The 26,643-nt window shown below is 44.9% G+C and overlaps 1 protein-coding gene and 2 gene segments (V, D, J or C); all 3 read left to right on the top strand.

Annotated features, from left to right (window-relative positions):
* The window catches only part of LOC308575987 (immunoglobulin lambda-1 light chain-like), a 106,945-nt gene that overhangs the window by 21,593 nt on the left and 58,709 nt on the right, over positions 1-26,643 (top strand). The window lies entirely within an intron of this gene.
* The window catches only part of LOC308575971 (immunoglobulin lambda constant 6-like), a 73,230-nt gene continuing 49,624 nt past the window's right edge, over positions 3,038-26,643 (top strand). Inside the window, exon 1 of the C gene segment in view lies at positions 3,038-3,300.
* Positions 20,683-26,643, top strand: part of LOC308575977 (immunoglobulin lambda-1 light chain-like) — a 45,398-nt gene continuing 39,437 nt past the window's right edge. The window contains exons 1-2 of the V gene segment in view: positions 20,683-20,834; positions 20,971-21,266.

Here is a 26,643-nt window from a genome sequence, read left to right as displayed (position 1 = left end):
ACAGAATGAGCTCCTGTTGCTCTGTTCCAGCACCTGCCAACCTAGCAGATCAAAAGCACACCAGTGAAAGTAGATAGATAGGTACCACTGCGGCAGGAAGGTAAACGGCGTTTCCGTGCGCTCTGTTTTCCATCACAGTGTCCTGTTGCGCCAGAAGTGGTTTAGTCCTGCTGGCCACATGACCCGGAAAGCTCTCTGCAGACAAACGCCAGTTCCCTTGGCCTGAAAGTGAGATGAGCACCACAACCTCATAGTCGCCTTTGACTGGACTTAACCATCCAGGGGTCCTTTACCTTTTACATGCAGAAACACAGCACAAAATCAGGTCCAGGAAGAGAGCTGGTGACAGTGTTCTAGCCAGGATACTCAAAACGTATCCATTCATAATTTCCTCCGATTCCCAAGGAGTGCTTGGCAATGGTGTTTGAAATAGGCATTCAAGGATACCTTTTCATGCACATCGTAGAGTGAAAGGGGAGGTGACTGCAGAGCAAAGAGACCAACCTGATATTTGACTGAAAACTGCTTCCTTTATGATAAGCTTGCTTAAAAAGAAATCTTCAGTTCTACTCTGGTAAATCTGATTTTTAAAAAAAGATGTTTTATTCTGCAACGTTATATACATCCTTGGTGATAATCTGAGCTTTAGACACAAGGGGAGACATTGGTTCAGTTTATCTACCTTTGACATAATTCATTTCTGGAGTCCCCAGATGTCCTTGCACCTGCAGTATGAAGACAGAGTTCAGTAACAGATGAACAGTTTATTTGGCTGTTACTCATGCATGGAACTCAAGCAGGGCTAGATTTAGGTTTGAGGAGGCCCTAAGCTACTGAAGGTAATGTCCAGACCTTTATATGTCCAGCTGTCCTTCGTCAACAACAAATTGTCGCTGTTTTTTGTGTTGAATATATGCTATATGGTAATTTTTGAACCTAATAGGTATCTAAAGCCATTTGCACATGCAGAATTTCCCTTAAATTTTTTTGGGGGCCCCAAGAGAGTGGGTAAAGTGTGGGAGAACATTTCTTTGACACAATGCCATCTAACCTCCCTGCAACTAAATCAGAACAAAAATCAATCCATTTTCCAGGCTTCTTATTCTGATGCTAGCATCTCGAAAGGGGTATTAACCCATCATTTACTACCTGAGTCCTTTTTAAATTGGAGGTGCCAGGGACTGTGTCTTGTGCATGCACATTTCATGTCCTTTACCCAGTGGGGTAGCGTGGGTTGTCAGGACCCGGGGCAAGGCAAATAATTTGCGCCCCCTAACCCGTGGATTTTAGTAGGGGCAGAGAGCTGCGAGTGCGAGCGTGCCCCACCCAGATGTTGCGGCCGCCCACCCCTGCACCCCCCACGCTACGCCACTGCCTTTACCACTAAGCTGTGAGCCCAGTTCTTTCTCTCTTCCCATGAGTGACAGTCCCAATCAGCCTTGATCATGGCAAATCATCCTACTTCTACTTCAGGTCCTCTCTCTCCCCCTCTCTCTCTCCCCCCCCCCAAATCAGTCCTATTGCATCTGTTTGACCTACTTAATCATGCATTCCAAATACAGACATGCAGTTCTAGCAGAGCCAATGAGCACAGTCTGGATTTGCATGAAGTGGCCATTCATCAGCTCCAGGCCATTTAAGAAGCGAAAGGCTGAGGTTCCAGCCAGTTGCCTGTTTGGATAAGAGAGCTCACCATGGCCTGGACTCTGGTTTTTCTGGCCCTTCTCAGTTACTCCTCAGGTAAGGATGGGAAGGAACAACATCTCTTTTGCCGTGGAGCCAACAGCACAATAAACTATAATATATATATTCATTTATTATGTTTATTTATTATGGAAACTTAAAGCTCCAGTGATATTTGAGAAGACAGAGGATGGAGAGTCATGCTATTCTTTTTCTTTTTTCAAAAGGTGCCAATTCACAGCCAACACTGACTCAGACAGGCTCCCAGTCTGTGTCCTTGGGCCAAACTGTGAAACTCTCCTGCTCTAAAAGTAGTGGTGGTAGCTGGTACAGCTTTCACTGGTATCAACAGAAACCTGGACAGGCTCCTCGCTTTGTGTGGTCTGGCTCCAGCACCAGGGGAGAAGGGATCCCAGATCGGTTCACTGGCTCTGAATCCGGGAACACTGGCTCTTTAACCATCTCCAACACCCAGGCTGAAGATGAGGCAGTTTATATCTGTGGTGCCTGGGAGGACACCGGTGGTGACAAGTTCCACAGTGATACAATCTGATGGGGAAGTGAGACAAAAACCTTCACTCTTCTGCCCTGCCACAACGAAACCTGAGTTCCTCAAGAGCAGAGTTGGGCTGAATCTGCTCAGACTGTTTTTGACAACAATGTAGAGTGATATCAGATTATTTAGACACAGGAATGCATTGAGAGAAATGGCCTCACCGTAAATATCTGGCACAGCTCACCAATAAATTGCAGCCCTCAATTCTTAACTCTCTCTTCCCCCATTTCCAGTGAAGGCATTCCCAGTTAGCCTATGGCAACAAAGAGGGGAATTTGAGACTGCATGACAAAGTGAGAAGCTTAAGGGTTTTGATGATGGTCTTGGCATTTGGGGACTATGCCTCACACATATTCCCCATGAAAGGTTGGCTCTTTCAGGGTATTTAGTGCAAATTTGTTTTGGTCTTTATTATTGCACATTTGCATTCCCAGTAGAAAAGCCAATGAAGGCACAGGAATGGATTTGCATGAATCCTCAGCTCTGGGGGATTTAAGCAAGGGGAGGGCGAAGTCTCAGCCAGTTCCCTGTATGACTCAGAAAACCTCCCTCCTTTGGAGAGTCCACCATGGCCCCAGCTCTGCTTTTCCTGGCTCTTCTCAGTTACTGTTCAGGTAAGGAGGCAAAGAGATAATCTTAGGTAAGTGCAAGAGACAAGAAGAAGAAGAAGAATCTAAGATGGTTATCAAAGAAACATATTGCTCCTGCAGTATTGGGGAGCACAGAGGATCAAAGTATTTGATTTTCCTTTTTTGCAAGGTGTCACTTCACAGCCAGCCTTGACTCAGCCAGTCTCCCAGTCTGTGTCCCCAGATGAAACTGAAACTCTCCTGCTCTCAAAATAGTGGTGGTAGCTGGAGCAGGTTTCACTGGAATCAACAGATACCTGGGCAGGTTCCTCACTTTGTGCTTGCTGGTATCAGCACCTGGGGAGATGGGATCCTGGATCGGTTCACTGGTTCTTCCTCTGGGACCACTGGTTATTTAACCATCTCCAACATCCAGGCTGAAGATGAGGTAGTTTATTACTGTGGTGCCTGGGAGTATGACAGCAACATGTTTGGCGGTGGTCCAATCTGATGGGGAACTGCGACAAAAACCTTTGATCTTCCAATCCGGAGTGAAGAATGAAGAGCTCATTTTCTCTGTGCCTTAAGATCTTTCAAAGTCTCAAGCCAAAGGGCTTTGCACTCACTTCTCTGTGACTGCCATCTTACGCTGACAATTAGGAAAATATCCTTCTCTAATAGTTAGCTGATCTCTGATATTAAATGGTTATGTTTTTACTGTATGATTTACATCTGATTGTTGCAGACTGCTGTGATATGTTTTTTCCTGAATAGTGGGGTATAAATATTTTAAAACAAATAAATAATATGGTAGGACTTACACACCCACTCAGCCAACCAACCATCCATGAGTCCACACAGTCTGTTGTGATGCCGGAGGGGACAAATGATAAAGAGGAAAGTTTCTCTGTCTTTTTCTGTCTGTTGCTGTAAAGGTGTCCATTCACAGCCAGCGGTCATTCAGCCAGACTCCCAGTCTGTGTCTCTGGGCCAGACGACTAAACTCCCCTGCTCCAAAAGTAGTGGGAGCTTGGACAGCTTTTACTGGTATCAACAGAAGCCCAGAGACGCTCCTCGTTTTGTGCTCTATGGTGCCGACAAGAGGGGAGAAGGGATCCCGGACCGGTTCACGGGCTCTTCCTCTGGGAACACTGGCTATTTAACCATCTCCAACATCCAGGCTGAAGATGAGGCAGTTTATTTCTGTGTTGACTGGGAGCACACCGGTAGTATCATGTTTCACAGTGATACAACTTAATGGGGAACTGAGACAAAAACCTGTTCTCTTCCTCCCCAGAGTGCAGAACGGACTAGATCCCTGGAGCATCATTCATCTGTGCCAGAATATCTTTTGATATCTAGATTTGTAAGGCTCAGTGAGGCCATCTGGGCTCTGACACATTTCAATGGCAGGACCACCCACCCACCAACTGCACCAGCAATCTGTACCCCCATTAGAAAAGGAATTTCCCCCAAAATCTTGATGGATCTTTTCTTATTCCCATTTTGCTCCTTCATTTCATTGATTACTCACTTGTCACCTGAAGATCTCCAAGAGACAGTAAAAAGATACACAGCACACAACACCTTGGGGTGGGGGAAAGTAGGGGGTATCATATGATACATTAATGCTGATAAGGAAAATATTTGGGGTGTGAATTTACTCCGCTGCCCAGTTCATCGGGGTGCCACTCCTCATGGGTCTCTCTGGTCAGCAAAAGAAGGATTCTCCAGTCAAGTTAAAGAAGCAAATAACAGTCAGCAGACCTGATCTTTATTTCTTGCAAGAAGGTTCAAATACACACAGAGTAGGAACCCTGAGCATGGGGTTGCGTGAACTTTTAAGACCCCTCCCCATTTCCCATAATACATTATCCAACAGCATCATCGAAAAATCACAAATATGTCACAAAGTAGGAGTGTTTGGCGTGTAGAAACATGAGCCCATCACACCCACCCCTGTCAATAGCTCCCCATTCCCAGCACCTTTTAACTAACCTCTTCCCCAAAGAACAATAAAAGTATTTACACATCTCCCTAGCTGCAAGGCTTTCCTGAGCTCCTCCTTTGAAAGTACTGTATCAGGATTCAATCCTCCATCCGGATGGATTTCGGTCTGGGGTATGTGCTGCCCTTGATCTCCTCCTCTTTGTTGTGACGTGGGGTTTGTGATTTCAGCTCTCTTGACATAATATGCTGGAGACAGTTCTCTAGTAACACTTCTTTATTAAAGCAAACAAGACTGAGGCCTGAGGAGGGGAAAGCTACTTTTATAGGGACAGGGAACTAGCTAGAAAGGATACATTTTGGAGGGAACAATATCAGGCAATCACAGTCCTGCCTTTTGGAGGAAACCAATAAGACAGAGGATCCAAATACAGCAGCTTAAATGAACCAATAGTAGCTGTACCCTTTGAAACCAAAAAGCAGTTACTTTACCCTAATGCAAATACAGACAATAATAATACAGATATAAAATCCTTTGACTCAATACACAACACTCTTGTGAGGCTAAGTTCACACCTTATGGTGGGGCAAGGAGTACGTGACCTTATGCTTAAGGGATTCTGGAGGCAGGGGGAGCCCTGGATTCCCCTCTTTCAGAGGAGTCATCAGCCTTTGGAACCAAGGAAATCCGCCAAACTGTTGAATTTGGGCGATTATTTGATTCCATATGGGAATGTCAGAGTTCCATACATGGTCTCCGCTAATTGCTACCATTTTATAGACTGCTTTTCTGAGCCTCTTTGCTGTTGTCTATGTATGGCGCTTGTGTCATTGACCTGGCCTTAGTTCGAGGCTGTGGTGGGGACTTGGGATTTGGGGGGAGTCGTTTAACTGCCCCCCCATTCCTGGTTTTAACAACACAGTGATATTTCATATAACATCTATTAAAAAACACGCTCAAATAATAAACAAAGCAATCATCAGCCCCATTAATGAATAAACAAAAATAAATAAAACCTCAACTTTCCCTCGTCCAAAAAACATTCACATCAAACCAACAATTTCACCCCTTTAATCTTTCCACCCCAGCCAGAGTCAGGTGCGGAGGGCAGCTGTTGCAAATTGGGGGGGGGGGGTCTCAGCAGGGGGTGAGCACCTGCTCCCCCTTCTGTTTTAAAAAGGAGCAATTCTCACATATCATATACATTATCATTAGACAATATATAGTACAGTGGTACCTCGGGTTAAGTACTTAATTCGTTCCGGAGGTCAGTACTTAACCTGAAACTGTTCTTAACCTGAAGCACCCAGTTCATTCTGGGTTAGCTGAGTCTGTAACCTGAAGCGTATGTAACCTGAGGTACCACTGTATGTATCTACAGGGGCGAAATGATTATAATAATGAGGATGATTATTAATGTCCCACCTATCTGGGCAGCTTACAACACATAAAATAATTCTAAAATGTACATAGCTGCTGGGGGGGGGGGACACACGGCATGTGAATGAGCATGCATCCTTTGCGAGGCATGTTTCCATGGTGGGAAACGTTCGCTGTGTACAAGACAAGACCCATTCTCATTTTTTTTAAAAAAAATCATTTATGCAAATCTGGGTGCATTTGCATAAAGGGGGACATTCCCCAACCCTAGAGGACTTAAGAAAGCAAAGGGTGAGGTCCCAGCCAGTTGCTTTTGTGTTTGAGAAAGCCCCTCACCATGGCCTGGGCTCTGTTTTTCCTGGCCCTTCTCAGTTACTGTTCAGGTAAGGATGCAAACAGGTAACCTCATGTAGACCTGAGAGATAAAACCAAAATTACTTGTAGTTTTTATTTATTATGGAAACCTAAAGCTCCAGTGATATTTGAGAACACAGAGGATGGAGAGTCATGCTATTCTTTTTCTTTTTCAAAAGGTGCCAATTCACAGCCAACAGTGACTCAGACAGGCTCCCAGTCTGTGTCCTTGGGCCAAACTGTGAAACTCTTCTGCTCTGCAAGTAGTGGTGGTAGCTGGGGATACTTTCACTGGTATCAACAGAAACCTGGACAGGCTCCTAGCTTTGTGTGGTATGGCTCCAGCGACAGGGGAGAAGGGATCCCAGATCGGTTCACTGGCTCTGAATCCGGGAACACTGGCTCTTTAACCATCTCCAACACCCAGGCTGAAGATGAGGCCGTTTATTACTGTGGTGCCAGCGAGAGCACTGGTAGCTGGATGTATCACAGTGATATAATCTGATGGGGAACTGAGACAAAAACCTTTTCTCTTCTACCCTGCCACAACAAAACCTGAGTTCCTCAAGAGCAGAGTTGGGCCTGAATGAGCTCAGACTGTTTTTGACAAGAATGTAGTATGATATCAGATTATTTTGGACACTGGAATGCATTTAGAGAAATGGCCTCACCGTAAATATCTGACACAGCTCTGCAATAAACTGCAGCCTTCAGTTCTTAATTCTCCTTGATGGCTAGGTCAAAGCTCAACAACTTTGCCAAAAAACGATTGTCAGGGGTTCAGGGACAGAGGCACAGGTGAGGGGGGAGACGGAGAGCGATGGGGAAGAACCCCAGGACAGTGAGGAAGAGGATGACAATGACTTGAGGTCTTCCATGAGTCTCTCAAGTGAATCGGAGGATTCCCAGAAGGGGGCGCCCCTGGTCAAGCCAAGGGGGGGTCACAAGGGGGACTTGCCAGGAGCAGGGAAGCAGCAGGGAAACCCCGAGTGGGAGTGGGAGATCGGAGTCGGCTTCCCAGCAGGAACGGAGTGAAGAGGGTGGAGTTCCCAGTGTGACACACGGAGCAGAGCAGGAAGGAGACAGGGGAAGGAGATCGGGGCAGGACGTCCTGCCGGAAGGGGAGGAGAGTAGTACAGGGAGTAGTGTAACTGTCAAGAGGAAGGTCAGGGGTAGCGAACGCGCGCCAAGTTCAAATGTGGAGGCGCGCGGAAATGCAGAGAGCCCGGAGGAGGAGCCTGGCCCCAAAGCACGAAGGAGGGGGGAGCAGGCATCTGAGGAATCCGCGTCAGGAGAAAGCAGGAGGGAAGGAACCCAGGGGGGCAGAAAGACCCTGCGGAAAAGAAAGGACAGGAAGAGGTGGGCTAGCACAAGCCTCTTAAACTGGTGTAGGGGCGGAACCGACTCAGAGGGGACTTCAAACGTCTAGGCTAAGAGACGCGGGGCTGCACGCCTCGGTTGTGGAACCAATAATGAACTGCAATAAACATCCTTGTATATAAGAAGAGCTTGGCGTTGGTCTTTTGTGAGCTGAGACCTGAGGCAGCCCCTGACAACGATCATCAACTTTTGTTTTGTTTTTTTTTAATAATTTTTATTAATTTTCCAAACACATAATAAAAACAAACTATAAATAAGACAATAACAATAACATACAAACAAATAAACACGTATAATTTCTTAACCTTATTTTCATATACCTTATTTCCTGGACTTCCCCATACCTTCCCTATTCTGCATCCTTGTTTCACATTTCTTCAGCAACTTCTTAAATCAAATTTAAACCAATCACTTTCATTAGATTTTTTCTTTGACTTATTGGTTCGATCATCAACTTTTGTGTCCGGATTTTCACATTTTGAAACATGGCAACCCTGTTAATAAATAAATAGCTGGGTTGTCGTTGTTTTTTAATTTCCTTGCAAACAAGTCACAATGAATGTTCAAAAAGCAGTAACCCAGTCCAATATTCTATATTCTTCTTCTCACTCCAGAATCTCAAGATCTTTCCCACCATCTGCTGCTTGATCTATTTATCTCTGGTGCGAGGGACTGGACCTTCCACATGCAAGTCACATCCTTTGCCATTAAACTTTCATACCCCTTTATCCCTCTTCCCTTGAGATATCCCCATCAGCCTTGATAAGGAAGAATTATCCTGCTTCTTCCTTAAGGTCATCTTCTACCAGACAAGCACCATCGCTAATACTATTTTTAAATCTCCTTTCTGCTAAAGTGTTATATTGCATCTCATTTTGATATTGCATTTTGTATTCTCCGAAGAGAGACAAAGTTCTAACAGAGCCAATGAACATGGGATGTCCATTAAAGGACCATTCATCAGCCCTGGGGAGATATAAGAAAGGAAAGTGTCAGGTCCCACCCAGCTTCCTGTTAGAGTCAACATGCTCTTTAAATGTATTCTAATTGTTTCTGTTATTTCTTAGGAAATTCACACTGTAATGCAATAAAAGGCAATATGTAAGAAATGAAACAGGCAATGAAAATACAATTAAACGTGCAGCACCCAACACAGCACATTACAATTACTATAAGAGGCAGAAAAATTATTAAGCACCCATCCTTAAGACCCTAGGCAATTTGATATGCAAAACTCACAGACTTAACATATAGAATAAGAGAACAAGAAGAGCATACATTTAAAGAAGATTGGAAAACATTTATTGAATATATGGGGAATAATTGTGTACAGCTGAAAACACTGGCAGCATTTAGATAAATTCAGCAGTGTAAACAAGTTTTGATGGATGCAATAATGGAATACTGAATTGTATAGTTTTTTAAAAAATAATAATAATATTTATTATCGTTTCAAAAGGTACAAAGAAAAAATCAGAAAACAAAGAAAACACACACAACCAAAAAACAAAGAAAGTTCCACTTTTTAAATCTCCTTTTCAGTAGCTTCTTTTCTTGACCTCCCCATGCCTCCCCTTCTTGTATTCCAATTCCAATATTTTGTTCAGCAAGTTTTTAACCTTAGTGTCTTAACCATATATTGTTAATACACTTCTTTATAGTCAGTTTAACCCTTATTTCATTATTATATTTACTTCAGATTAATCATTAACATTAAAATTGTATACCTTAGTCATATATAAAGAGAAAAGAAAAAAAGCAGAAAAGAGAATACTTTTCCTAAAGTTGTCCCTAGTTCCCATCCACGAATTCCCCATTCTTATAATAATAAATGACATGAAAATTTTTACACTGCAAAATAAAAAACAGGCCCCCTTTGGGCTCCCAAACCCTCCTTTTCCCTCCCCGGTTTCAGTCCCAAACCAAAAGCCATTAGTCCATCTTTTTAGCCTGGTGACCTTACGTCCGAGGCTCTCAAGTCCCTTTCTGTCCCTTTCAGCCGGCTTCTTTGGAAGTCTCTTATATTAAGTACCCAAACTTGAAAAGATACTTTCTCAATACTGGCGATGATTCTTTCAACCAGGCCTACTTGTTTAAAGGTGGAGCTCCAGCTCTGTTTCTTAAATTCATATGTCCCAAATAGTCCAACGTTCACTCTGGTCGAGGTTGAAGTCGTCTTGACAGATCTTCGGCTCTCATTTGTCTTCTGTAGCTTTTCGGCCGCCCCACCTTTCTGCTCCTCCTTTTTAACAGGTATCTTTTCCTCCTCTTCAATCTTTGATTTCTTTTCTTGTCCAGCTGCCTGTGTTTTGAACATCAAGTCCTTTTCCATCTCAGTAGCTATATTTTCTGTTGATTTCGGCTTTGTAGGACTTGTAGACAAAACATGGCCTTGCTCATACATCTCTCGCAGCTTTCCCATGAGAAAAACCAGCTCTTGCAACTCAGCTCGTATTTGCCGACCTATTTCCATTCTTGTAATGTCCGTGAATCCCCTCTAGAGGGATTCTGGTTACTTAGTATTCCTTTCACTTCCGACCCAAAAGTCAATTTTGTTTGTATCAATCTTTCTTTACTTTCAATACTTTGTAGCAAAATAACCGGCTAAAGTTAAAGCTTTCAGATTTTCCGGACTTTGACAGCTGATTTGACAGCTGTCAAAAGCTTCCTGTAAATCCTCAACAGGCTCTTTTCACGGGTTACTCCCGGTCTCAAGAAAAGTGGTACTTGGTCAAAACAAATAAACTCTTGCCCTCCAGCACAATAACTTAGTCTTTTTAAATCCGTGGAATTAATATCTTTTATCCAATCACAAAAAATAACAGACAGCTCTTCTCACAACCTTAGTTGGCAGATCCTTGCTGTTAAACTGTTTACAATGGGGGGGGAGATGGACTTCCTCTTTTCACCTCCCCCGCTCGTGCCAAATCCATAAACGAAATAATTTAAGTCCAGTTCCAAATTACTCACGGGTTGTTGTTCTTGATTTACCGTATTTTTCGCACCATAGGACGCACTTTTCCCGTCTTAAAAACTAAGGGGAAAAGTCTGTGCGTCCTATAGAGCGAATGCAGGGAGGAGGCAGGCAGGAAAAGCCCTCAAGAGCCCCACACAAGCTTCGCGCGGCTCTTGCGGGCTTTTCCCCAAGAGGGAGAAGGGACTGACGCCGCCAGTCAGTCCCTTCTCCCTCCTCTAGAAAAGCCTTGCACAACCTCTCCAGCCGGGGGGAGGCTTCGCAAGGCTAAAGAGGAGCCAGGGCAGCGAGCGCGATCCATCCCGTTCGCTGCCTGGCTTCCCCTTTGGACTTGCGCGCCTCTCCGGGGGTGGGGGGTGGGTGGGAGGAAGCCAGGCAGCGAACGGGATGGATCGCGCTCGCTGCCTGGCTTCCCCTTTAGACTTGCGCGCCTCTCCGGGGGTGGGGGGGGTGGGAGGCTTCGCATGTCTAAAGGGGAAGCCAGGGCAGCGAGCGCGATCCATCCCGTTCGCTGCCTGGCTTCCCCTTTAGACTTGCGCGCCTCTCCGGGGGTGGGGGGTGGGTGGGAGGAAGCCAGGCAGCGAACGGGATGGATCGCGCTCGCTGCCTGGCTTCCCCTTTAGACTTGCGCGCCTCTCCGGGGGTGGGGGGGTGGGAGGCTTCGCATGTCTAAAGGGGAAGCCAGGGCAGCGAGCGCGATCCATCCCGTTCGCTGCCTGGCTTCCCCTTTAGACTTGCGCGCCTCTCCGGGGGTGGGGGGGGTGGGAGGAAGCCAGGCAGCGAACGGGATGGATCGCGCTCGCTGCCTGGCTTCCCCTTTAGACTTGCGCGCCTCTCCGGGGGTGGGGGGGGGTGGGAGGCTTCGCATGTCTAAAGGGGAAGCCAGGGCAGCGAGCGCGATCCATCCCGTTCGCTGCCTGGCTTCCCCTTTGGACTTGCGCGCCTCTCCGGGGGTGGGGGGTGGTGGGAGGAAGCCAGGGCAGCGAGCGCGATCCATCCCGTTCACTGCCCTGGCTTCCTCTTTAGCCTTGCGTGCCTCTCCAGCCGCAAGAGATCTACCAGAGGTAGATCTTAACCCTTGCCTCACCTGGGAGCTTCTCTGGGCAGGAATTCCCTCAGCTTAAGTGAGGTGGGGGAAGTGTGGCAAGTAGGGGGGTACCTACCTAGACACTGAAGCCACATGTCTCTCAGATGAAAATTGGGAGTGGGCATTGTGTGAAGTGCTCTGATGGTGTTTCCTGCTTGGCAGGGGGTTGGACTCGATGGCCCTTGTGGTCTATTCCAATTCTATGATTCTATGATTCTAAGTGGCTGTGGATCTCCTGCTGCAGAACTGTAGGACTGTATAGAGTTGGGAGGGCCACCTGAGGGTCATCTAGCCCAGCCCCCTCACAATGTAGGAATCACAGCTAAAGAACGCCAGGCAGATGGTCCCCCAACCGCTGCTTAAAAGCCTCCAGTGGTGGAGACCCCAAACACCTTCCGAGGTCATAGAATTGCAAGGTTGGAAGGGAACCCCAGGAGTCATCTAGTCCAGCCCCGGTGGACAGCGGGCGCAATCCATCCCGTTGCACAAGACTAAAGATGCTGTGCAAGGCTAAAGAGGAAGCCAGGGCAGTGGGTGCCTGCCCTGGACTGCCTTGTCTTCTTCTTTAGCCGCGCTGGAGAGGTTTAGCTCCTGGCTGGAGAGGTTGCGCGGCTATGGATCCCGTGCGCTGTCTTGGCTTCTTTGCTCTTTGGGGCTGGTGGGGGAACCCGGGCTTCCCCCGCAGCCCCAAGAAGCTCTGGGAGAAGCAGACAGGCTGCGCACAGCCTGTCCGTTGCTCTTTGTGGCTGGGGGGAGGGATAATATTTTTTTCCTTGATTTCCCCCTCTAAAAACTAGGTGCGTCCTGTGGTCCGGTGCGTCCAATAGAGCGAAAAATACGGTAAGTCTGAATTTTAGAAGGAAGAAGTCAGCGCTCTCCGACAAATGGCATGCGGCTTCACTCAGCAGGGGTAGCAGAGGACTCACAGCACCACGCCACTCCCCGTCACCCGTTCCGTAGCCTTTAAAAAGGCTCCTTCGCAGGTTGGGAGGGCGCTAACGGTGCCCGCCGAGTCACCACGTCCACGGGCATCCGCGCCCGTGGTTTTTAAGGGTCCCCGTGTCGGCGGCACGGCAAGACCCAGCCCCTGTCGAGCAGATTCCCTCCGGAGCTCGGAGGGAATCCGCCATTAGCCGATCGCGCTAACCCAGAAGTCTGCTGAATTGTATAGTTTCTGTAAAATATGCAGGGGCTTATATGATATGTAAAATGAACCATGGAAAGAAAAGGAGGGCAGCCATTGGTATCTTAAGGATGTAAAAGAAGTATTTTAAATTGTAAAACAACCCACTTGGAAATTGGCCAGGGTCTTATATATATAAATTTCCAAGTGGGTTGTGTTTGGAAATCTTTCCTCTCACCTCCAGGCCCTGAGAAACTTTGCCATGGAAATCTCAGTGTATCTGGCTTCTGTTAGAGCAGCAAACTCTGCAGTCCTGTCGTTAATCTGTAGGGGGCAATGTTGGTCCACTTATACCAGATTTGGCAAAAATTATATGACCACATAAACTTCCTGCAACTGCGGTGTGAAGTGAAAAGGAAGAATGCTCTTTATTCATGAGTAAATCTCCTGTGCCTTCCAACTCATTCAGGTGCTAATGTTCAGCGACTCTAATCTAGAATATGAGACACTGGGCTGACCAAAGGGGGAACACTTGGTGCTCCAGGTGTTACTGAACTGCGAGTCCCATCAGCCCCCTCCCAGACAGCATGGCCAGGGGCCAGCCTTGCTGGGTACTGTAGATAGGGCCAAAGGTTCCCCACACCTGGTGCACATTGGGGGAAGGGATAAGAAGAACAAAGTCTTATTTTTGTTCCCATTCCCTGTCAACATTTAATGCAATCAGGTGCCAAAATCAGGTGCCAATCAGGTGTATCTGAAGAAGTGTGCTTGCACACGAAAGCTCATACCAGTAACTAATTTAGTTGGTCTCTAAGGTGCTACTGGAAGGAATTTTTTTTATTTTGTTTCAACTACGGCAGACCCTGTAACTAGTTGCCTAAATGTTTTGCATATTTTACATAAACTAAACCATTCAGTATTCCATTGTTACATCCATCAATACTTATTTACACTGTTGAATTTATCTTCATGATGCCAACGTTTTCGAGTGTACACAATTTCCCCCCGTGTATTCAAGCAATATTTTCCAGTCTTCTTTAAATGTATGTTCCTCTTGCTCTCTTATTCTATATGTTCGCATATTCCATCATATTTGAAATGTGATGCAGCTGTTTTGTTGTTTCTGCTGTTCTGGCTTTAACCTCCAGGGGACAATGTTGGGCCACCTACCTGTTTTTTTTAAAATAATAGTGAATTATATTACAAAACGGAAAATTGTTACAAAAACCGAACTGTTGGGGTGAAGCGAAGCATCAAAATGTTTTTTCTTATGCCTGACTACTCTCTTAGGATATTTGCATGAGGAGCAGTGCTGATGAGCCACTTTCCCCCCTGTAATCACAGTTTGCAATGGAGAGAAGTTTCCATTGCAACCTGGACAAAGCTTCAGAGTTTGGGAGCTGATTTTATTTTTTAATTCCCACCTGTGAGTCCCTGAATCTGAGAAAGGAGGGTGGTGGGTTGGCTTGTTTCAACAAGGAGTGCTTAAATTGGTTTGCATATTATTATTATTATTAATTTTATTATTCACAAACAGAAAGAAAATGAAAAACATAATTACAATTCATAAACCATGTTTTACCAAACCCGAACTCATATAGACTAATAAAGAACTATAATTTGCACCCGTGTGGCTTCCATCCACCACAACTCAACATCTTTTACTGCATACTCTTATTTACACTGTGTCCTTATATTGATCATTTTATATCTATTAATAATTTTACCTTGAATTAGTACCTCTTTGCATACTTATTCTATGCATATCAATATGTTTTCTTTAGAACAGTGTTTTTTCATATATTCCTCAAAACATTGCCATTCCTTCCTTTGATTAGACTGATTTCTTATGGCTGCCGTTAGTTTAGCTAATTCTATAAATTCACATAATTTACTGCTATGTACTGAGTTGAATAGGATCCAAAATGCAGCAGTCTGATTGGTCCTAGAACAATAGGATTCAGAATGCAGCAGCCTGATTGGTCCTAGAACAATAGGATCCAGAATGCAGCAGTCTGAATCACATGCTTCCTTGTGGTAAATTGACCTAGTATCGCCTCAAGTTCACAAGACAAGAACCTCCTCATTTTAAAAAGCAAACATCACCTTTATCCAAATCAGTTCCATTGTATTTTGCTTACTGCATCATTTATTCCAGACAAATGCTTTCTAACAGAGCCAATGAGCATCGCCTGGATTTGCATCAAGAGATCCTTCACCAGCTCTGGGAAGTTTTAACAAAGGAAAGACGCAGGACCACCAACAGTTGCCTGTTAACCTTCAGAAAGTCGCCTTGCGTTAGAGAGCTCACCATGGCCTGGACTCTGTTTTTCCTGGTTCTTCTCAGTTACTGTTTAGGTAAACACAAAAAGAAGTAGACTTAAGTTGGCCTAAATGGGGGGGGGGGGAGCATATCTTTAATGTTTATTTATCATAGTGCCTTAAAGTTCAGGTGATATGTGAGAACAGAGAGGATTGAGAATCATACATTTCTTTTTCTCTTCTTTTTTTTTACAAAGGTGTTATTTCACAGCCAGCATTGACCCAGCTGGGATCCCAGTCTGTGTCCCTGGGTCAGACTGTGACCCTCTCCTGCTCTAAGAATAAGGGGAGCTGGCAGACCTTTGGCTGGTGTCAACAGAAACCTGGGCAGCCTCCTCGTTTTCTATGGTATGGTCCCAGCACCAGGGGAGACGGGGTCCCAGATAGGTTCACCGCTTCTCCCTCTGAGGATACCGGCTATTTAACCATCTCCAATGTCCAGGCTGAAGATGAGGCAGTTTATCACTGTTTTGCATGGGAAGGCACCAGTACTCCGAAGTTCCACTGTGGTACCATCTGATGGGGAACTGAGACAAAAACTTTCTCTCTCCTTCCCCATAAAGCAAAGAAACCAGAATTAGGCAAGAGCTGAGTTTAACTTTATTTCTTTTTGGCAAGAATATCAAGTTATTTAAACAGATGGATTCTTTTACAGAAATGACCTCTCCTCCTCCTCCTCCTCCTCCTCTTCTTCTTCTTCTTCTTCTTCTTCTTCTTCTTCTTCTTCTTCTTCTTCTTCTTCTTCTGCAATCACTCGTAGCTGAGTAAGATTGTCTTCCATAAACACGGTTTTAACAATGAGTCTGTAAGTGACTGTGGAGGCCAATTCTGGATCCATGCGTCCTTCCACAGTGGGGACATTGGTTTCTGTGCGGGAGTTGATCACAGTGTGGATTTTCCAAGCGTGCCTTCCTCTTAGCACATTTCTCCTTTGCGTCCTGAGTTCGAGTGTCTTCAAAGCCCAGGACACCATTGGTAAAGGCTGTTCTCCAACTGGAGCGCTCACAGGCCAGTTTTTCCCAGTTGTCAGTGTTTATACTACATTTTTAAAGATTTGCCTTGAGAGAGTGACATATCACACCATTATGCAGAGGTCCATAATTTTGGCATGACCTTGTCAAAACTGTAGTTACAAGGCCCCTGGCCTGTCAAACCAGTTCTTACATTGGATCCCAGTACGTTTCCAAGCACAGTTCAAAGTGTTGGTGCTGACCTTTAAAGCTCTAAACGGCCTCGGTCCAGTATACCTGAAGGAGCGTCTCCACCCCCATCGTTCTGCCCAGACACTGAAGCCAAACGCTGAGGGCCTTCTGGCGGTTCCCTCGCGGCGAGAAGCCAAGTTACAGGGAACCTTCAGAGGGCCTTCTTGGTAGTGGCACCTGCCCTGTGGAACACCCTCCCACCAGATGTCAAAGAGAAAAACAATCTGACTTTTAGAAGACATCTGAAGGTAGCCCTGTCTAGGGAAGCTTTTAATGTTTAATAGACTACTGTATTTTAATGATCTGTTGGAAGCCACCCAGAGGCAGGGTATAAATAATAAATTATTATTATTATTATTATTATTATTATTATACATGTGATTTATTCAGTCATCGCGGTAAGGACAAAGAATTCCGGACATTCCTCCATAATGGAGTTGTTCGCACTGAGCTCCTCCACCTCTCCCCTCCAGCAACAACACCTGTTCCTACGGCGTCTGTCCGTGGACAATTGTCTCTGTGCTCTTTGTTCTTGCACCCTTAATGAAGGCCGCATTTTGGGAGAAGGGGGGTCAGTTATGCTGTCCAGTGACGTGTCAGCTAGCTGCTCTCTCTCCCCTCCCCCTTCTCCTAACTCTGCTGTCTGCCTATCTCTGAGCTGTTATCTTCCTCCAAGCCCTGCTGTAAATCAGGACTGCCTTCCTTCTCTCTGGAAGCTACAGGAGAAGGGAGGGAGGGGATACCCCTCCCACTCCTTCTCCTCTTCAGTCCAGTCTCTGACACCACCGTTTAAATGAGGTTTTGCAGTTCATGCAAATTCAACCTTCACAAGCTATCAGATACAAAATGGTCGACCTGAAAACGTCTCAAGGAGGGTGCTGCTGCTGCAACTGGGCTCCTGGAAATTCTTTGCTCAACTTCACTTGCGGCTATGTGAATTCACATTTGCACCTGACATAGACCCTGGCAGAACTTGCACGTCTGAATTCAGCTCTGATTAAAGGGTGGGGCTTTGTCCTCCCCACCACCCCACACACATTTTCTCAAATCTTGTACAGTGGTACCTCAGGTTACATACGCTTCAGGTTACAGACTCCGCTAACCCAGAAATAGTACCTCGGGTTAAGAACTTTGCTTCAGGATGAGAACAGAAATCACACGGCGGCGGCGTGAGGCCCCATTAGCTAAAGTGGTGCTTCAGGTTAAGAACAGTTTCAGGTTAAGAATGGACCTCCGGGGACTTCCGGGTTGGCGCGATCGGGAAATGGCGGATTCCCTCCGAGCTCCGGAGGGAATCGGCTCAGCGGTGGATGGGTCTTTGCCGTGCCGGCGACACGGGGACCCTTAAAAACCGCAGGCGCAGAAGCCTGCGGACTGAAGACTCGGCGGGTGCCTTAAGCGCCCCCCCTGATTCGCAATGAGCCTTTTTAAAGGCTACGGAGGGGATACAGGGGACGGCGTGGCACTGAGAGTCGACCGCTACCGCCGCTGAGCGAAGCCGCGAGCCATAACTGGAGAGCGCTGACTTCCTTCCTTGAAATTCGGACTGAAAAAAGAACCCGTGAGTAATTTGGAACTGAACTTAAAAATTTTTACCTTCTGAATTTGAGACGACCGGGGGGTGTGCCAAAAGGAAGTCCCCACACACCCCCTTGCAGACGATCCAGAGCAATGAAATAAGGCTAAGCTGGAGTGCCTACCCTGTAAAGGGTGAGTTTTAAAAAGACAGTAACTTCCAAGATTTAGAAAGGTAAATTTGAGCAGGAGAGTGGAGTGTTGGAAGAGTCTTTGTTTTGTGGCAAACAACCCTCCCTCCCGGGCCCGGGAGCGACCTGCTTTGGAGCCTGTATAGAGGAGCAGAATTTGACAGCTGTCAAAAGCTGTCAAATGGACTATTAATAGTGAAAAAAATCGCTGTTTAAGACCTCTCCGGATTAAAAGGAGTTACAATTGAACTAAAATTTTGGGAAACAAAGAAACAACAATAGGACAGAGGATTGCTGGAGAAAAGATTACTCAGTAACCAGATTCCCTCTAGGGGGAATTCTGTGGAATTACAATGGCTGTGGATGGAAAGATACTGAGAGAAATCGAAAGGATGTTTTCACTGGTGGGAACCTTACAGGAGCAGACTACAGCTATGAGTAAACAATTGACGACCTTGGATTTGGAAACAAGTAGTTCTGCTGAATGTAATGAGGGCCTGAGTGAGAAAGAACCCACAGCTGAATTCGAAACTATAAACAAAGAAGAGGAGAAGACAAAACAAGAAAGAGAACAAGTTATCTGGGAAAATACTAACCAGAAGCCGGCATCTGGAGAACACAAGCAAGGAGACTATTGGATTAAATCTACTTTAAGCCTACGAAAGATACAGAAGACGAAAGTGGAGGCCCTGGGACTTTATGGAATTCAGGAACTTGAAATAAAGAAGTACAATTGGGGCCTCCACATAGACTTTGTTTTTGACTATCACCAAGACTTAGGCCTTGTGGAAATTCCTCAGCAGTTGCCTTTAAATATGGGAAGAGACTATGGACTGATTGGATTGATGGTTAAGGAAATCTTTCGAGACTCGATGATAGACAAAAAGGACTACCAACAAAATTGGCGGAGAGGGACTGAAAGAGATTTGAGAGCCTCGGATGTGCGGAATCCAGGCTAAAAACTGTTATTTTGGACATGTCTTGGGAAAGGACGCAAAGCGGGGATGGGAGGGAGGGAAGTATTTAAATTTAAACAACACTCAAGACCAGGGGGTTTAGTAATAAGAAAATTATGTAAGAAAAAATGAGAAATCGAGGGAAGAGAATTGGGGTCCAACTTAGGGAAAATTTATTTTTGTTTTTTTTATAAAAGGACTAATACTAAGACGGAAGAAATGCCAACTTGCTGACACAAATCTGGGAACAGGGATGCAGGGGAGGGTGTGGGGGGAAGTCAAGGACTAGGGTTAGAAAATAAGATTTTCGGGAACTATTCATGTTTGTTGTTTTTTATGTTTGTTTTGGTGTTATGTGTGTTGTTTGTGTCTATATAAAATGTGAAAACCCAATAAAAATATTTAAAAAAAAAAAAAAGAATGGACCTCCGGAATGAATTAAGTACTTAACTTGAGGTACCACTGTATGTAGAATGTTGGTTGTCTACTTTTGGCCTGTAAGATGGACCAACTTCCCCATATCTCATAGAATTTATCAGTCACAGAAATCCCGTGAGCCACCTGCACCTGTGGAGCAAATGAAGCAGGACATGCTCAGGAAGGACATATCTGCTCAAGTTTCCACCGCCAACTGCCCCGTCTTTCCTACTCATTCAGGCACAGAAATCAAACGATAACCTCGCTCTCATCCAGTTAACCCACGATTCAAGCTGTGGAAAGCTTTGTAAATTTCCACAACTGGGGGCAAAGTTCAGGACTCTTTTTGTTTCCTTTTTGTATATAATTTTTATTAAATTTTCTGTTTCCCATTTTAAAATACAGTGGTACCTCAGGTTACATACGCTTTAGGTTACAGGCTCCGCTAACACAAAAATAGTGCTTCAGGTTAAGAACTTTGCTTCAGGGTGAGAACAGAAATTGTGCTCTGGAGGCGCGGCATGTAATAATGGAATACTGAATGGTTTAAGTTTATGTAAAATATGCAGGGATTTATGATATGTAAAATGAACCATGGAAAGAGAAGAGGGGAAGTCATTGCTGTTTTAAGGATGTAAAAATGAGTACAGTGGTACCTCGGGTTAAGTACTTAATTGTTTCCGGAGGTCCGTTCTTAACCTGAAACTGTTCTTAACCTGAAGCACCACTTTAGCTAATGGGGCCTCCTGCTGCCACCGCGCAATTTCTGTTCTCATTCTGAAGCAAAGTTCTTAACCCAAGGTACTATTTCTGGGTTAGCGGAGTCTGCAACGTGAAGTGTCTGTAACCTGAAGCCTCTGTAACCTGAGGTACCACTGTACTTGGTAACACTATGACCCCTTAATTTTTATCTTGGCCAGAGTGAGGCCTGCCCTCAACATCATCATGCAAATTTCTCCTTTGATCATTGGCTTTTCACGGAGAGAAGCAAATAGATAAAGACACTCTTGCAGAACCAATGAGCATACAACCAATCTGTGCGAAGGAGACATTTGGTATTTCCAGGGGATTTCAGAGAGGGGGAATAAGATCCCATCTAGATCTTTAGTCAGACTCTAAAGGAGACTTACCATGGCCTGGTACCTGCTTTTCCTGTCACTTCTCAGCTACTGCTCAGGTAAGAGCGTGGAAGACTCACATCATGTAGGACAACATCAAAACTTGGTCTGCTAGAGGGAGATAAAGCTTCTGTGGTATTTGAATGCATAGGAAATGTACCAAAGTCATGGTTCCTTTCTCTTTTTTTATGAAAGGTGTCACTTCACAACCCAGTTTGACTCAGCCTGCCTCCCAGTCGGTGTCTCTGGGCCAAACTGCTACACTCTCCTGCTCTAGAAATGGTGGTACTTCCTGGGATGATATTCACTGGTATCAACAGAAACCTGGACAGCCTCCCCGTTTTCTGTGGTATGGATCCAGCACCCGGGGAGAAGGGGTCCCAGCTCGCTTCACCGGTTCGCGATCTGGCTCATTAACTATCTCTAACATCGAGGCTGCAGATGAAGCAGTTTATTTTTGTTGTGACTTCGAGCTTGGCAGTGACACGTTCCACAGTGAAATAATCTGATGGGGAACTGAGACAAAAACCTTCTCTCTCCTTTCTTATGAGTGCAGAATCCTGAATCATTCAAGAGCATAGCTGCACCTGAATGACTTTTGTTAGTTTTCGACAGGAACATGCATTAAAAGTTATCAAGTTATTTAGACTAAAGAATCCTTTTGGAGATATGACCTTGTATTAAATATCTGACACATGTCCCAATAAACAATGCTCTTCATGTTTTCACTGGCCTTGTTGGCAATAAAGCCACTTCCGACTTAGAAGGGCCAAAGCTCAGGGAAGAATACCTGTTTTGCATGCAGAACGTCCTGGGTCCGATTTTTTATCGTGTTTTTAATATTCCGTTGGGAGCCGCCCAGAGTGGCTGGGGAAACCCAGCTAGATGGGTGGGGTATAAATAAATTATTATTATTATTATTATTATTATTATTATTATTATTATTATTATTATCACAAGATCTTCTCCATGGCAAGGGCAGGAAAATGTCCTTCTGAAGTGCTTTCCTTTTGACCCCAGGGAAAATTGTTGTACAGAAACATGAATATAAGGCAAAATTATATATCTGTGGAGAAAATGAACTAAAAGCATTAATAAGGACTTTGCCTTCTTCTTCTTCTTCTTCTTCTTCTTCTTCTTCTTCTTCTTCTTCTTCATCATCATCATAGAATCATAGAGTTGGAAGAGACCACAAGGGCCATCGAGTCCAACCCCCTGCTAAGCAGGAAACACCATCAGAGCGCTCCTGACATATGGTTGTCAAGCCTCTGCTTAAAGACCTCCAAAGTAGGAGACTCCACCACACTCCTTGGCAGCAAATTCCACTGTCGAACAGCTCTTACTGTCAGGAAGTTCTTCCTAATGTTTAGGTGGAATCTTCTTTCTTGTAGTTTGGATCCATTGCTCCGTGTCCGCTTCTCTGGAGCAGCAGAAAACAACCTTTCTCCCTCCTCTATGTGACATCCTTTTATATATTTGAACATGGCTATCATATCACCCCTTAACCTCCTCTTCTCCAGGCTAAACATACCCAGCTCCCTTAGCCGTTCCTCGTAAGGCATCGTTTCCAGGCCTTTGACCATTTTGGTTGCCCTCCTCTGGACACGTTCCAGTTTGTCAGTGTCCTCCTCCTCCTCCTCCTTCTTCCTCCTCTTCTTCTTCTTCTTCTTCTTCTTCTTCTTCTTCTTCTTCTTCTTCTGGTGTCAAAATGTGGAAAACTGAACCAAAGAGTGGGAAAAGGTGTAACAGAGAGAAGCTGTTACTTAGCATTACTCCCCTAATACTGAGATCATGATTTGCTGTGAAATCCAAGTCTTGGATTAATAAAATTGAAACTAGAAAGCTAACAGATATTGGCAAGATGCAAAAGGATCCAAAGCGGGCCGAGTGGGATTCCTTGAAAACTGGAATTTATTATGTAAACTTCATTTGGAATGTCATAAATTCAAATTCAACCTTAGAAGAGCACTGCTGAAATTACAGCTATGAAGAAAATCCTTAATTAAATAATCATTTCATCTTGGATTAGTGGGTGAGTTTTCGGCTTGCATTTTCTCAAAATAATAATAATAATAAATACAGTCATACCTTGGAAATCCACACTTCTTCAGATTCTTCATGCACACGAAAGCTCATACCAATAACAAACTCAGTGGGTCTCTAAGGTGCTACTGGAAGGAATTTTTTTATTTTGTTTCGACTATGGCAGACCAACACGGCTACCTACCTGTAACTAAGACTGACTAACTTAGTTGGTCTTTAAGGTGCTACAGGAAGGAATTTTTTTATTTTGACTATGGCAGACCAACACGGCTACCTATCTGTAACTAAGAATGACTAGATTGTGATTTCAGTATTTTGCTTTGAAATGTGATGCAGGCGTTTTGTGGTGTCTCCTGTTCTGCCTTTAACCTCCAGGGGACAATGTTAGGCCACCTACCTGTTTTATAAAATAATAGTGAATTATATTACGAAACGGAAAATGGTTACAAAAACTGAACTGTTGGGGTGAAGCGAAGCGTCAGAATGTTTTTTCTTATGCCTGACTACTCGCTTGAGGAGGAGCTGGCTTCCTGCACAACACCTTGAAATCAACCTGAATTGTGCAGCCTCAATTTGCTGGTACGTGACTGAATCTCACCTGAAAATAATGGCAAGCTGGAATTGCCTCAAATGAAGAAATAGTTGGAGCTGCTATAAGGCAGATTCCCATAAATAAAAGGGTTTCAACACCAAGGCAGACACAACTGGCTGTCTTAGACACAACTGGCTGTTCCTATGCCTGACGACTCGCTTAGGAGACATTTGCATGAGGAGCAGCGCTGATGAGCCACTCCCCACCCCCCACCCCCCGTAATCACAGTTTGCAATGGAGAGAAGTTTCCATTGCGACCTGGACAAAGCTTCAGAGTTCGGGAGCTGATTTTATTTCTTAATTCCCACCTTTGTTGTGAGTCCCTGAATCTGAGAAAGGAGGGTGGTGGGTTGGGTTCTTTCAAGAAGGAGTGCTTAAATATGTTTGCATATTATTATTATTAAAGGTAAAGGGACCCCTGACCATTAGGTCCAGTCGTGGCCGACTCTGGGGTTGCGGCGCTCATCTCGCTTTACTGTCCGAGGCAGCCGGCGTACAGCTTCCGGGTCATGTGGCCAGCAGGACTAAGCCGCTTCTGGCGAACCAGAGCAGTGCACGGAAATGCCGTTTACCTTCCCGCCGGAAGCACTTTGACGTGCTTTCGAACTGCTAGGTTGGCAGGAGCAGGGACCGAGCATTGGGAGCTCACCCTGTCACGGGGATTTGAACCGCCAACCATCTGATCAGCAAATCCTAGGCTCTGTGGTTTAACCCACAGAGCCACCTGCGTCCCTATTATTATTATTATTATAATTAAGCATCATCAACATTCAGGGATATGTTCAAGCCAGGCAAAATCATTGGGGGCCACAGCACCATGAAAGTGAGGCATGTGGCCTGAAGAGAGCATGTTCTGAGCACGTCCTGAGAGCCGCAAAAGGAAATATCTGAAGGAGCTTCTCCACCTTCCATTGCTCAGCCCGGACACTGAGGTCTTCCTCCAAGGGTCTTCTGCTGGTTCCCTCACTGTGAGAAGTGAGGTTACAGGGAACCAGGCAGAGGGCCTTCTTGACAGTGGCACCCTGCCTCGGGAATGCCCTCCCATCAGATGTCAAAGAGATAAAGAACTACACAACTATCAGAAGACTTCTGAAGGCAGCCCTGCAATGGAAAATTTATGTTTGACATTTTACTATGTCTTTATGTAAACTGTTAGCCGCCCACAGTGGCTGGGGCAGCCCAGCCAGATGGGTGGGTAATAATAATAATAATAATAATAATAATAATAATAATAATAATAATAATAATAATAAATTATTATTATTATTATTATTATTATTATTATTATTATTATTATTATTATTATTATTGGAGGTCATGTTCAACCCCTGGTTCTATAGCTCCCCAATCATAACCTAAACCATACATAGAAGCTTCAATCTTCTGTGAAAACACCCCCTTCGTGCAAGATCTCTTTTGTGGTCATCTGCTAGTTGTTCCCTGTATTTCCTCATATTCTTTCTAGCAAAGCCAATGGGTGTCGAGGTATTTGCATAATTACTCGTGCCTCATTTCCCAGGTGATTTAAGAGGGTGGTAGGGAGGAGCCACCAGACTAGAGATCTGTTTGTGTGATCCACCCTCCTTTTGACATTCAACATGGCATGGATCCTTGTTCTCATCACATGTCTCAGTTACTGTTCAGGTATGTTTGTGGAGACCTAATGTATTATTTGACTTGACTTCTGTTACTTTTCACAAGAAGATAATAATTTTCTGAAATCTGAGGGCGCAGAAAATGATGCATGTACCAGCAAGAAAGCGATAGTCTTTTCTAATATTTGAGAACACTGGAAATGATTCATGTGCTTTTATTTGACTTTTCTTTTTGCAAAGGTGTCACATCGCAGACAACATTGATCCAGCCTGCCTCTGAGTCTGCGCTCCCGGGTCAAACTGTCAAATTCTCCTGCTCTAGAAGTAGTGGCAGCTTGTATGCTTATAGCTGGTATCAACAGAAAGGTGGACAGGCTCCCCGTTTTGTGTTCTATGCTACCAGCACCCGGGGAGACGGGATCCCTGATCGGTTCGCTGTCTCCACCTCTGGGAACACTTACTATTTAACCATCTCCAATGTCCAGGCTGAAGACGAGGCGGTTTATTACTGTGCTGACTGGGTGACAGGCAGTAATGTGTTCCACGGTGGTACCATCTGATGGGGAACTGATACAAAAACCTCTCTCTCACACTTCCCCTAGAGTTTTCAAACAAGGATCGCTCATGGGCTTACTTACACCAGAGAAGAATGGCAGATCAAGTTGGATTATGCCGAAATGGCTAAAATGACTGGAAGAATCAGAAATCAGGAAGGCCAAGAACAGGGGGAAAGGGACCACAAATTGCTTCACTCATTCCACCTCTGGAAACACTGTTTCTTTGCAATTTCCAACCTCCTGGCTATATTGCATTCTCCTCAGGGGTGCCAACCTGAATAAAATATCCAGCTGTTCACAATTATTTCCCACATATTCAACAAAAATTTTCCAATCTTCTCTAAATGTATGTTCTCCTACTCTAAGTCTGCAAGTTGTGCATACAGTGGTACCTCAGGTTACATACGCTTCAGGTTACATACGCTGCAGGGTTACAGACTCCGCTAACCCAGAAATAGTACCTCAGGTTAAGAACTTTGCTTCAGGATGAGAACAGAAATCGCGCAGCAGCGGGAGGCCCCATTAGCTAAAGTGGTGCTTCAGGTTAAGAACAGTTTCAGGTTAAGAACGGACCTCTGGAACGAATTAAGTACTTAACGCGAGGTACCACAGTATTCTGTCAGCTTGAGTTGCCATTTTTTTTGGTTGGGACCTCGCTCGTTTTCCATTTTGGGGCTAACAGAACACGGGCCACAGTAGTAGCATACATAAATAACCTTTTTTGGCACCCGGGAATTTCAGTCTGAATTATCCCCAACAGAAAGGACTCTGGTTTGGGGGTGGGGTGGGGGAAAGTACTTTTAAACATTTCCCCCCATTCATTATGGATCTTTTCCCAATACTCTTTTACCCTTTTACAAGTCCACCACATGTGAAAGAACGTTCCCTCCGCAAATACGTGTCTGAGTTTAGGGGTAGAAGCTGGTGTTAGTACTGCTTTTGCTTTTTTATAGTATAACTGTGGGTTTTTCTGTGGAGTGTGCCCCCTAAATCCATCCAGAAGTGAAGCTGGCATTGAGGACATATGAGTCCATTATGGTTGGGAGGTAGGCTAACCCAAAAAACACACAAAAAACCTTCT

Source organism: Podarcis bocagei (assembly GCF_964188305.1).
Source record: "Podarcis bocagei genome assembly, chromosome: 16".
Taxonomy (NCBI): Eukaryota; Metazoa; Chordata; class Lepidosauria; order Squamata; family Lacertidae; genus Podarcis; species Podarcis bocagei.
This window is presented reverse-complemented; position numbering and strand designations above follow the sequence as displayed.